Raw genomic sequence first — 12,715 nt, 5'->3', positions numbered from 1 at the left:
GAGAGACATGAAGAAAATTTGATGGCAGTGCCTAAATTCTTAATCACATCCCATATCAACCACTAACATCTTTCCTTTTAAAGGACAAAGAAGAAAGAACGTAGGTTTTGTAGCCAGACATATCTTTAGTTAAAACCTGGGGTCTGCCACATAATGGGCAGACCTCAAACCAAAAAAACAAACACACTGCTGTCGAGTCAATTTGGACTCATAGTGACCCTAAAGGACAGAGTAGAATTGCCCCATAGGGTTTCCTAGGAGTGGCTGGTGGATCTGAACTACTGATCTTTTGGTTAGCAGCCAAATGCTTAACCACCGCACCACGAGGGCAGGCCTGGGTGGCACAAATGGTTACCTACTTGACTACTAGCCAAAAGGATGGCAGTTCAAACTCACCCAGAGTTGCCTCAGAAGACAGGCCTAGTGATCTGCTTTCGAAAGGTCACAGCCTTGAAAATCCTACAGAGCAGTTCTCCTCTGCACACGAGGTCACCATGAGTCAGAATCGACTTGATGGCAACAACAAGCTGCGTAATGGCTGTGAGTCCTTAGATAAGTCATTTAACTTCTATGAACCTCAAGTGTATCATCTTATAAAATCAGCATAAATACAATTTCATAGTTATAGGGAAAGCTAAACAAGTTAGACATCAGATAAAGATAGCAGATGAACCCAAATATCTAATTTAGCTATCCACTAAAACAACAATACCAAAAAAACCAAACCCATTGCTGCTGAATAGATTCCGACTCATAGAGACCCTACAGGACAGAATAGGACTGCCCTATTGGGCAGTTAAAGAGTCTCTGTACCAGAAAGAATTAGTCAATGTTCAACCATTTCAGGAGGTAGCATACAATCAAGAATCCATGGTACTGAAGGAAGAGGTACAAGGTGCTCTGAAGCACTGGCGAAAAACAAGGCTCCAGGAACTGATGTAATACCAAGTGAGATGTTTCAACAAATGGATGCAGCAATGGAAGCACTCTCTTGTCTATGCAAAGATTTGGAAGACAGCTACCTAGCCAACCAACTGGAACAGATCCACATCTGTACCCATTCCAAAGAAAGGTGACCCAACAGAATGTGGGAATTATTGAACAATATTAATATCACATCCAAGTAAAATTTTGCTGAAGATCATTCAAAAGCAGCTGCAGCACTATATCAACAGGGAACAGCCAGAAATTCAAGCCAAATTCAGAAGAGGATATGGAACGAGGGATATCATTGCTCACGTTAGATGAATCAGGGCTCAAAGCAAAGAATACCAGAAAGATGTTTACCTGTATTTTAGTGACTATGGAAAGGCATTTGACTTTGTGGATCATAATAAATTACAGATAACATTGCGAAGAATGAGAATTCCAGAAGACTTAATTGTGCTCACGAGGAACCTGTACTTAGACCAAGAGGCCCTGGTTCGAACAGAACACAGGGATACTGCATGGCTTAAAGTCAGAAAAAGTGTGCGTGAGAGTTGTATCCTCTCACCACACCTATTCAATCTGTATGCTGAGCAAATAATCTGAGAAACTGGACTATATGAAGAAGAATGAGGCATCATGATTGAAGCAAGACTCATTAACAATCTGCGATATGCAGATGACACAACCTTGCTTACTGAAAGTGAAAAGGATTTAAAGCACTTACTGATGAAGATCAAAGACCACAGCCTTCAGTATGGATTATACCTCAACATAAAGAAAACAAAAGCCCTCACAACTGGACCAATAAGCAACATCATGATAAACGGAGAAAATATTGAAGTTGTCAAAGATTTCATTTTACTTGGATCCACAATCAACAGCCACAGAAGCAGCAGTCAAGAAATCAAAAGACATATTGCACTGGCAAATCTGCTGCAAAAGATCTCTTTAAAGTGTTAAAAAAGCAAAAACGTCCCTTTAAGGACTAATGTGCACCTGACCCGAGCCATGGTATTTTCAATCACCTCACATATATATGAAAGCTGGACAATAAATAAGGAAGACTGAAGAAGAATTAATGCCTTTGAATTCCGGTGTCGGCCAAGAATATTGAATATATCATGGACTGCCAGAAGAACAAACAAATCTGTCTTGGAAGAAGTACAGCCAGAATGCTTATTAGAAGCAAAGAAGGCAAGACTTTGTCTCATGTACTTTGGACATGTTATCAGGAGGGACCAGTCCCTGGAGAGGAACACCATGCTTGGTAAAATAGAGGGTCAACAAAAAAGAGGACGACCCTCAACGGGACAGACTGACACAGTGGCTACAACGATGGGCTCAAACATAGCAATAGTTGTAAGGATGGCACAGGACTGGGCAGTGTTTCGTTCTGTTATACATAGCGTCACTATGAGTTGAAATTGATTCGACAGCACCTAACAACAGCTACCTAGCCAACCAACATTGGGCTTCCTAGGCTGTAAATCTTTACGGAAGCAGACTATCACATCTTTCTCCCAAAGAGTGACTAGTGGGTTTGAACCACTGACCTTTCGGTGAGCCACAGGCACTTAACCACTGTGCCACCAGGGCTCTTTATCAAACAATAGAGGATTTTGTTTTGAAAGACATAAATGCAGAGGGACATGGAAAATGTGACAGGAGACATAGCGAGATCCCAGGGTGACAGCTGCGCAACAAGCACCAAAGGGCGGGCAGGCTGCATTGGACTATGTCCAAAAATTCTGGGAGATGTCTCTTCTAGTAATGTGAAACTAACAGAACACCTAATGTGTCTAAACATCTTAACAGACTTACGTAATTGGTGAAGAATGTGTTTAAATGAATGTTAAGAAAATAGAAAACCAAGTAAATGACAAAATAATTCCAGGGAAATCAAAAAACTGTAAAGTAAAGAAAAAGTAGTCATAATCCTTACAATGAAACACCACATCCTGATCTAACTAAAACAGCCTTGGCAGAATGTGGGTATGGGAAAATATTTGTGAGTAGTGGGGGGAGGGTTGGACAGGAAGCTAAATCTTTGTCTTTTACAGGGGGGCCTCTTAAGTCACTGTTGTTGTTGTTGTTAGGTGTCGTCGAGTAGGTTCCGACTCATAGCGACCCTATGCACAACAGAACGAAACACTGCCTGGTCCTGCACCATCCTTACAATCACTGTTATGCTTGAGCTCATTGTTGCAGCCACTGTGTCAATCCACCTTGCTGAGGGTCTTCCTCTTTTCTGCTGACCCTGTATTCTGCCAAACATGATGCCCTTCTCCAGGGACTGATGCCTCCTGACATGTCCAAAGTATGTAAGACGCAGTCTCGCCATCCTTGCCCCTAAGGAGCATTCTGGCCGCACTTCTTCCAAGACAGATTTGTTTCTTTTTTTAGCAGTCCATGGTCTATTCAGTATTCTTTGCCAACATCACAATTCAAAGGCGTCAGCTCTTCTTCAGTCTTCCTTATTCATTGTCCAGCTTTCATATGCATATGATGCAGTTGAAAATACCATGGCTTGGGTCAGGCGCACCTTAGTCTTCAGGGTGACATCTTTGCTCTTCAACACTTTGAAGAGGTCCTTTGCAGCAGATTTGCCCAATGCAATGTGTCTTTTGATTTCTTGACTGCTGCTTCCATAGCTGTTGATTGTCGATCCAAGTACAATGAAATCCTTGACAATTTCAATCTTTTCTCCATTTATCATGACGTTGCTCATTGGTCCAGTTGTGAGGATTTTTGTTTTCTTTATGTTGAGGTGTAATTCATACTGAAGACTGTGGTCTTTGATCTTCATTAGTAAGTGCTTCAAGTCCTCTTCACTTTCAGCAAGCAAGGTTGTGTCATCTGCATAACACAGGTTGTTAATGAGTCTTCCTCCAATCCTGATGCCCCGTTCTTCTTCATATAGTCCAGCTTCTTCGATTATTTGTTCAGCATACAGATTAAATGGGTATGGTGAAAAAATATAACCCTGACACACACCTTTCCTGACTTTAAACCATGCAGTAGCCCCTTGTTCTGTCCAAACAACTGCCTCTTGATCTATGTAAAGGTTCCTCATGAGCACAATTAAGTGCTCTGGAATTCTTATTCTTCACAATGTTATCCATGGTTTGTTACGATCCACACAGTCAAATGCCTTTGCATAGTCAATAAAACACAGGAAAACATCGTTCTGGTATTCTCTGCTTTCAGCCAGGATCTGTCTGACATCAGCAATGACATCCCTGGTTCCACGTCCTCTTCTGAAGCCGACCTGAATTTCTGGCAGTTCCCTGTCAATATACTGCTGCAGCCATTTCTGAATGATCTTCAGCAAAATTTTGCTTGTGTGTGATATTAATGATATTGTTCTATAATTTCCACATTCGGTTGGATCACCTTTCTTGGGAATAGGCATAAATATGGATCTCCTCCAGTCAGTTGGCCAGGGCGCTGTCTTCCATATTTCTTGGCATAGACAAACTGACAGACACGTAGGGGTATTTGTGCTTAAGTCACTAGATAATGATAATACTAAGGGGAAAAAAATCAAAGTAGTATAACAAGCATCTTTTTAGAGATATGAATAAAAATATGAAAAGATTTGAAAGTGGCTGCATCTGAGGAAGGGCAATAGGGGTGGGTAGGTGGGCAGATGGCTATTTTTCTTAAACCATATACAATTATTTGACTCTAAATTGTGTATACATACAGTAATGATAAAAATTAAAAGAATAAGAGATAATACCTGTAGTAAGCCTGGCACAGTACCTGGCACATGGTTGACATTCAGTCAATGTGCCTCCATTCTTCCCTTTCAGCTACCATATATTAGGCATGTATCTGTTACCTAAGGAGCCCTGGTAGTGTGGTAGTTAAGCACTCAGCTGCTAACCAAAAGGTTGGCAGTTCAAACTCACCAGCCGCTCCATGGGAGAAAGATGTGGCAGTCTGCTTCCATAAAGGTTTCATCCTTGGAAACCCTATGGAGCAGATCTACTCTGTCCTATAGGGCCGCTATGAGTTGGAATCAACTCAAAGGCAGTGGGTTTGGGGATCCGTTAGCTACTTGGCAAGGGCTTATCCAACATGATCTCACTTAATCCCCACACATGGTTAGGGATTATGCTCCCCTTTTACAGACCAGCAAAGAGGTTAGGTAACGTGCCCAAGGATGCACACCCTTTTTCCTCCCATTCTTCCACTTTTCCTTGAAACAGGAAGCCACTGAAGGGTTCTCAATACAGGAGTGACATGATCTGACTTACTTTTTAAAATGAATAAACTTCAGGGGGGCAGCAGTGAATGCAGGAAACCCAAGCAAGAGATGAAGATGACTCAGACCAGAATGATAGTGGTAGATGTTCTAATTCCTAATAGATGTTGAGGGTAATGCCAGTAAGATTTACTGATAAATTGGACATGGGCATAAGAGAGAGAAAGGAGTTAAGCATAACTACAAGGTTTTTGCCTTGAGCAACTGGGAGAATGGAGAGCATTGCAGGAGCAATAACCTGGGGTATATGGAAGGTGAAATCAAGAGTTTGGGTTTGGAAATGTTAAGTTTAAAATGCCTAGGATGGAGCCCTGGTGGTGCAGTGGTTCAAAGTTCAGGCTGCTAACCAAGAGGTAAGCAGTTTGAAACCAGTATGCACTCCTTGGAAACTCCATGGGGCAGTTCTACTGTCCTATAGGGTCACTGTGAGTCAGATTTGACTCGAAAGCAACAGGATTTTTTAAGGACATCTAGGAAGATATGCTGAGTAGGCATTTAGAAATATGAGTCTGATGCTCAGGGAAGAGGTCTGGGCTTGAGGTTGATTTGGGAGCCATCCACATAAAGATGGTATTTAAAGAACTCATGAGGTGACCGGAGAAGTGATGTAGATCAAGAATCTACATCAGAAAGTAGACACCCCAGAACTCTCTAGGTCATTCCAATATGCAGCTGTCAGGGAGAGGAACCGACAGGGTAAAGAGGAGCAGCCAGGAAAACCGAGGGAGCAGTGTCCCAGAAGCTAGGGCTTCAAACCAGATAATTCCAGTTGAGAATTTGCTTTTCTGCCCCAGATATACTGAATCAGAATCTACATTTTGCGATAAGATCTCCAGGTGATTCTTATAGCTCCCCAGTACCAATATATCATTGTCTTGTATATACATAAGAATCACCTGGGAATCTTATTAAAATGTAGATTCTGATTTAGTACACCTGGAGTGGAAATGCAAATTCTCAGCAGGGGGTTGAACTGGAATGAACTGGTCTGAAGCCCTCCCAGAAGCCAAAAGAAGAGTTTCAGGATAAAGGACACACTCAGGTGTGCTAAATGCTGGCTGAGTTAGCTCAGAGACTGCCTTCTCTCCAGATCTCCCTGGTCAGTGATCTCATCTGCTCCCACATCCTCACCTGTGCCCATTACCTCATTCTAGAGGACTACAACAGCCTCCTATCTCATTGTCCTGCCTGTAGGCAGCCCTCTCTACTCACCCTGCACTGAAGATACATCCAACACAGTGGTTCTTAAACTTTGGTCCGTATCAGAATCAGCTAGGGAGCTAGGAGAGCACACAGAGGCCCAGCCTCATGCAGGTATAAGAGGGCCTGGGCCACTGTATTTTGACCTAGTTCCCCAGTTGATTCTGATTCTGACCAAGATTTGAGAACCACTGATGGAATACAAACCCAAGCTTTGAAGCAGAGGTTAGACTTCTGAGTCGAGATATTGCCATCTCAGACACTCAAGGGCAGTGGGTCAAGTCACCCTCACCTTGTGCCAGGGAGCACAGGCTGTACCCTGGGGACCTGAGGCCTGACTGAGGTCCTGTATGACAGCAACCTTGATGCTGAGGGTAAAAAGAGCCTCAGAGCAGGGCTTCAAACCAGCTCATTTCAGCTCAATCCCCTGCTGAGAATTTGCATTTCTGCCCCAGGATACACTGAATCAGATTCTACATTTTTAAAAGATCCCCAGGTGATTCCTATGAATATATAAGAACAGGTGGTTCTTATGTATACATAAGAATCACGGAGATCTATGAGAATCACCTGCAAATCTTGTTAAACTATAGATTCTGATTCAGTATATCTGGGGTAGAAAAAGCAAATTCTCAGCAGGGGGTCAAACCAGAAGGAACTGGTTCAAAGCCCTATCTCAGAGCAATTAGCAGAGCCCACATAAGGACAGAGAACAGAGTACAGATGTTAACTTTCCAAGGTGGCAGACAAAGGGGTGTCACAGCAGAGCAGCAGGGCTGGGATTCTGAGAAAGCTGCTATCAGAATTGCTGAATGCCTTTCAGTGAATATTCAAGTTTAATAAAACTGAAATAGTAGAGCTTTAATTTCCTTAGTCACTGAATAGAAGCTTAAGTAGCCTAAGAAAATCTGAACAGAGGAAAATAAAAGAATGTCACCGATTAGCAAGTATGCTTAACACAGCCCATCTAATGATGTTATCAGTAACTCATAATAACGTTTTTTTCAACTTTTACAGCTTCAAAAATGTTTTTCACATATAAGGCTTTTCATCTAAGCTTCCCAGATCAGGTCGTTCTGATTAATCACTTGGCCCCACTGAAGTGGGTGGGGGCTGAGATGCCATCAGAGTTGCCAAAAAGGGCCCTAAACCTAGGTGCAGGCTGGCAGTGCTGGGTGGCAGAGAACTAACGCAATATTTCTTGCTTGGCATCTTTTTCCCGCTGTACCAGGTTAGTAAGCTGAATGCACTGGGCATTCTCAGCCACTCCCTGCTGGGTGAGTTCCAAAGGATCCCTAAGAACATTTGTGCTGGAGCCCAGCTCTGCTGATCACGCTGAAAGGGTTCCTTTTGCTTTCTGGCCCTTCCATTTAAAACCCAGCCCCAACTCCTGTCACATGTCACTGCTCCTCCACCAGCTGCCTCTGACACATCCAAACCCAGATGCTTCCACTTAAACACTTACCCAAAAAGCTCAAGCCCTTCTCATCAAACCACAGCCCCTAAAACGAGGCTCCATGATCCCAAACAGCTCTTTCACCAACATGTAATAACAACAGGGGACTCTCAAAGAGCTGAACGCTCTCCTCTAAAGAATGCAAGGAATAGCACCAAGCACTGAGACCTCACCTTCAGGCGCCACCAGGCCAGACTCCTCTCAGCCTAGCTGTCCCACAGACTCAGAAGCAGGAGCGACATCTTCCCTCATACTTGAAATGACAAGCTTCTTGAGAGAAACACCACCCCAAAGACATGAGCATGAGACACCATGAGCCCAGCCCACAAGGAGGAGCGCAGAGTCTGGCCAGGAAACGGGTGTGAGTCTGAGGTTCTGATGGCTCACGCCCAGACAGCACATCTGACCTTCTGGGCTTAAGAAACACTGAAAAACTGATGTCAAGTTTCCTCCCATGCTTTTGCTTAATATTTTTACGTACTTGCTTCACCTTCCTCTGACTCTTCTCACCTTCTATTTCTGCCTCTTGATATCCCACCCTCCATCTGGTTCTTTTCCCTAAATTCAAAGGCTAATTGCTCCGTGAAGCCTCTGCTTATGGTAAAGAAGCCACAATAATCTCAATGGCCAAGTCCATCGGCCTTAATGCAGGCCCACTGATGAATGGTTTGGGGAGATTTCAGGAGACAAAGAATGCAGGTTCTCCATTGCAGGAGAGGGATTCAGAGTGGGGATGAGGGGCTGAGCATCAAGGGAGGAATCTGTGCCTTTGCAAAGAGTGGGATGGGGAGCTAGCCAGTGTCTGGGAAGTGGGACCTCGTCAAGTCCCCCACATCCATTTGTCCTGTCCCTTAACACTGTAAGTCACATACATCTGTTTTTACATTGGGAGGGCCTACTGCAGCCACTTAAAAGACCCTGGAATGGAAGGTTATTTTCCTTCCTCCTGAGAGGCTCAGAAATAGAGGGTCTGAGAAGTAAATATAAATGAGTGGACCCTTCAAGGATGGGATGTGAAGGGCCAGGGCTAGGTATATAAACAACTCACATACTCTAAGATCTAGGCTGACTGTCCCCAGGAACATCGCCATTCACAACATCAAAATGATGGCAAACTATTTGGAGCCCAAGCACTTTCTACCTGTCTATAAAAATGGTCTGCTCTGGAAATTCTCAGAGAGTCTATGTGATGGTTAAGATTGTGGGTCAACTTGGCTGGGCCATGATTCTCAGTGTTTTGACGGTCATATCATGTTGTGATAGCTTCCCTGTTGAGATCGGATATATGACCACCCCCACGATGGACTCTGTTGTGAGTAGCCAATCAGTTGAAAGGCAGTTTCCTTAGGTGTGTGGCCTGCATCCAAATATAAATAGTCATTCTGGATTTTGCCTGCTCTGGATCCTGCAGCTGGCTCTTGTTCATTTGACCTCCAGTTCTTGGGACTTAAACTAGCAGCTTACCTGCAATCTTGCCTGCCAATCTTGGGATCTGCTGATCTTCACAACCTGTGAGCAAATCTCTGCTCTCCAACCTACCAATTTTGGGTTCACCAGCCCCTGCGGCTACATGAATCAGAAGTCTCTATCCTGATCCACGGACTTGGGATATTCCAGCTTCTACAACCACATGAGCCATTTCCTTTCGACAGAGTAGACAGACAGAAAGATAGATAGATAGATGATAGATAGACAGACAGATGATAGATGATAGATAGGTAGACAGACAGATAGATTAGATTAGATTAGATTAGATAAAATAGATAATCTTATATATACCTATATATAAGCTTTACTGGTTTTGCTTCTCTAGAGAACCCAGCTGAAGACAGTCACCTTTCTCTTGTGAGAAGCAGCAGCCCCTGTGAAAAGACTTTGTCCTCTTTTTCTCATTTAATCTTCACAGGAATCCTATGAGAAATATAATTATCAGCTCCATTTTACAAATGAGGAAACTAAGACACAAAGATATTAAGAAACTGCCTGGGTCACAAAGCGGCTGAAAGTTCTCACATGGAGTCCAGAATCAAGTCTGTCTGCCACCTAAGTCCTTGCTTGTTCTCCCCACTACAGTATCTTGCCCTGCAGATTTGCTTAAAGTAGGTGAAAGGTTGTGAGAGGCAGTGAAGCTGGTTTCACATTCAAACTAAACAGGGCTCAAAACACTTGTGGCCAAGAGACATTCTTCTACCTGTTCCTCTTCACATATTCATGGAGACTATGCCTACTGCTTCAGCTCTCTTCAACTCTATTACAAATAGCATTTTACTTGAAAAAAGACACCCAGAACAGAACAGCAGAAAACAATTAAAATATGAAAATGCATGACCCATAAAATCAATATTATTTTCAGATTCATTTATCTATTAAACAAATACTATCAGCTTCCTATTATCTGCAAAACCCTTTGGTAGATGCCATGATGAGGAAAAAAAAAAAATGTGAAGACTAAGTTATTTATCTACCAAGGGCCAAACATCTTTCATCTCTCATCCAAGGCAACTAGAATGTGAGGTTTGCCAGTAGAATTGGGCCTCTCTTTATGACCCACTAGCCACCAAAGCCAAGGAGCTTAACTTTTGTCAGTTTAAACTTCAAAGATTCATAGATTAATGGTCTCGTTTCAAAGTGGGGCCGTGGTATCCCTTTGTGAGAAGAAAAACATCATTTTGCTGAAATTCCCATCATTTCTAAAATTAAGTTCAGGTGGCAATTAATTGCTAATACCAATTCCACAACGTCAAGCTATGGCAGCCTGTCCCCTTCACCCACCCATCTCAGCTCCCTTCCCAGGCCCTCCCCACATTTCTTTTTGTCTCAGTTTCCCTTTCACTACTACTGCCCCAGCCTGTGTTTAAGGCCTGTAGGGTCTCTCTCAGGCCAAACTCCAGCCACTCTCACAGCACTCCAAACTCATGAATCTGGCATCCAAAGCCCTTCTTAGCTGGTACTCAAACCATCCTGAGTCACTCTTGGTGAAAGATGAAAAACAGTGCCCACAGAAGTACTGGTCAGTCTTGACCTGTGTGGCACACTGGTAACCAGTACCCCATCTCTGAGGATATGAGCACCAGCCAGGAAGCCCCATCACAGCTTCAGATGACACCCCTACTATCTTAGTCATCTATTGCTGCTATAACAGAAATACCACAAGTGGATGACTTTAACGAAGAGAAATTTATTCTCTCACAGTCTGGAAGGCTAGAAGTCCTAATTCAGGGTATCAGCTCCAGGGGAAGGCCTTCTCTCTCTGTCAGTTCTGGAGGAAGGTTCTTTGTTGTCAATCTCCCCCTGGACTAGGGGCTTCTTTGGCACAGGAACCCCAGGTCCAAAGGACATGCTCTACTCCCCACACTGCTTTCTTGGTGGTATGAGGTCCTCAACTCTCTGCTTGCTTCCCTTTCATCTCTTGAGAGATAAAAGGTGGTGCATGTCACACCCCAGTGAAAATCCCTTTACATTGTATCAGGGATCTGACCTGGTAAGGGTGTTACAATTCCACCCTAATCTTCTTTAACATAAAATTACAAACACAAAATAGAGGACAACCACACAATACTGGGAATTATGGCCCAGCCAAATAGATACACACATTTTTGGGGGGATATAATTCAGTTCATGATACCTACAGTCCACATAGTACCCTCTATCTGGGAGTCTGGCTCTCCAGAAACCAGCAGATGACCTTATAATTCACTTTCCCAGGTGAGGTAATGCTAGGAAGGCGGTTTGGAGGGCAAGCATTTGTGTTGTGGCCACTGGACAATGCCTGCCAAAGTAAATTATTACAGCGGTCTAGTTTATAGACTAGCCTTGTTAGTTGGTCAGCATGATTCAGGTCCCAGGTAACAAACACATTCTGGTGAACAGATAATGAGAGTATCTGACCCTGCAAACCTGCCCTCTCGAAGTTCTTCTCTCCATTCTATCCCCTGCCCACACCCCATACCTGCCCCATGGCAGACAGAACCCAGAGCCTTATCCTGTTATTTTACAGATAGGGCCCTCCTGGCAGTGTCTTTCCTCTGCCCCAGAACACACCCTTCAAAGAAAGTAGCACTCATTTTCTTTCTAACAGGAGAGGACACACATATGTACACAGATACAAATTTACCTCCAGGGAGGAACAAGTGGAAATCACACGATTTTACTGCCTCAGTCTGATAAAAAAAAAAAAAAAAAAATCTGTTGCAGTCAAGTGGATTCCAACTCATAGCAACCCTAAAGGACAGAGTAGAACTGGCCCATAGGGTTTCCAAGGAGTGGCTGGTGGATTCCAACTGCCAAGCTTTTGGTTAGTCGCCAAGCTCTTAGCCACTGGGCTACCCGGGCTACAGTCTGATAACAGATTCAGAGAAATGCTCCGATGTAACACCAAATTGAATACTTCCAAAAAACTTGATCTCAAAATCTACCACCTACATATTTTTTATAACAATTCAAATAAATAAATAAATTCACCACCTAAAAAAAAATATAACCAAGAAGTTGTTGCTGAAGCTGAGTAATAAGGAAATTTCTTCTCCTTTTGTATATGTTTGTTTTTTTTTTTTTAAATAAAAAGTTTTTTAAAAAGGACCCACCACATAGGGATTTGGGCTTTTCCAGGAGGACACAACACTCCACCTCCCCTTCAAGGGGACCAGCAGAACTGAGATTTGAAGCCAAGTCTCTGACTACTCATGGGTGCTGTTTCAATGCCATTCGGACTCCCTGTATAGGTCCTAATGCCCTACCTAATCCTCCTAACTTATGCCTCATCTCATCTCGCCATAGTTTACGGCCTTATCATTTCTCACCACGACGGCAAAAGCTGCCTCCTCTGGGATTCCTACCTCTAGCTGACTCCCTTCCAGTCC

At 43.4% G+C, this 12,715-nt stretch overlaps 1 protein-coding gene across 7 annotated transcripts in view; it reads right to left on the bottom strand.

Annotated features, from left to right (window-relative positions):
• The window catches only part of PPFIBP2 (PPFIA binding protein 2), a 173,050-nt gene that overhangs the window by 142,739 nt on the left and 17,596 nt on the right, over nt 1–12,715 (bottom strand). Inside the window, exon 1 of one of the 7 annotated variants that reach the window (XM_049890263.1) lies at nt 8,030–9,505. The exons of the other annotated variants lie outside the window; for them this stretch is intronic. The gene's annotated coding sequence lies outside the window, so the exon portion shown is untranslated. Of the gene's footprint in view, nt 1–8,029; nt 9,506–12,715 lie in introns of those variants that run through there. 7 annotated transcript variants of the gene reach the window in all.

Source organism: Elephas maximus, chromosome 7 (assembly GCF_024166365.1).
Source record: "Elephas maximus indicus isolate mEleMax1 chromosome 7, mEleMax1 primary haplotype, whole genome shotgun sequence".
In the NCBI taxonomy this organism is placed as follows: Eukaryota; Metazoa; Chordata; class Mammalia; order Proboscidea; family Elephantidae; genus Elephas; species Elephas maximus.
The sequence above is the reverse complement of the archived record's forward strand: the minus strand, read 5'-3'. Positions and strand labels throughout refer to the sequence as shown.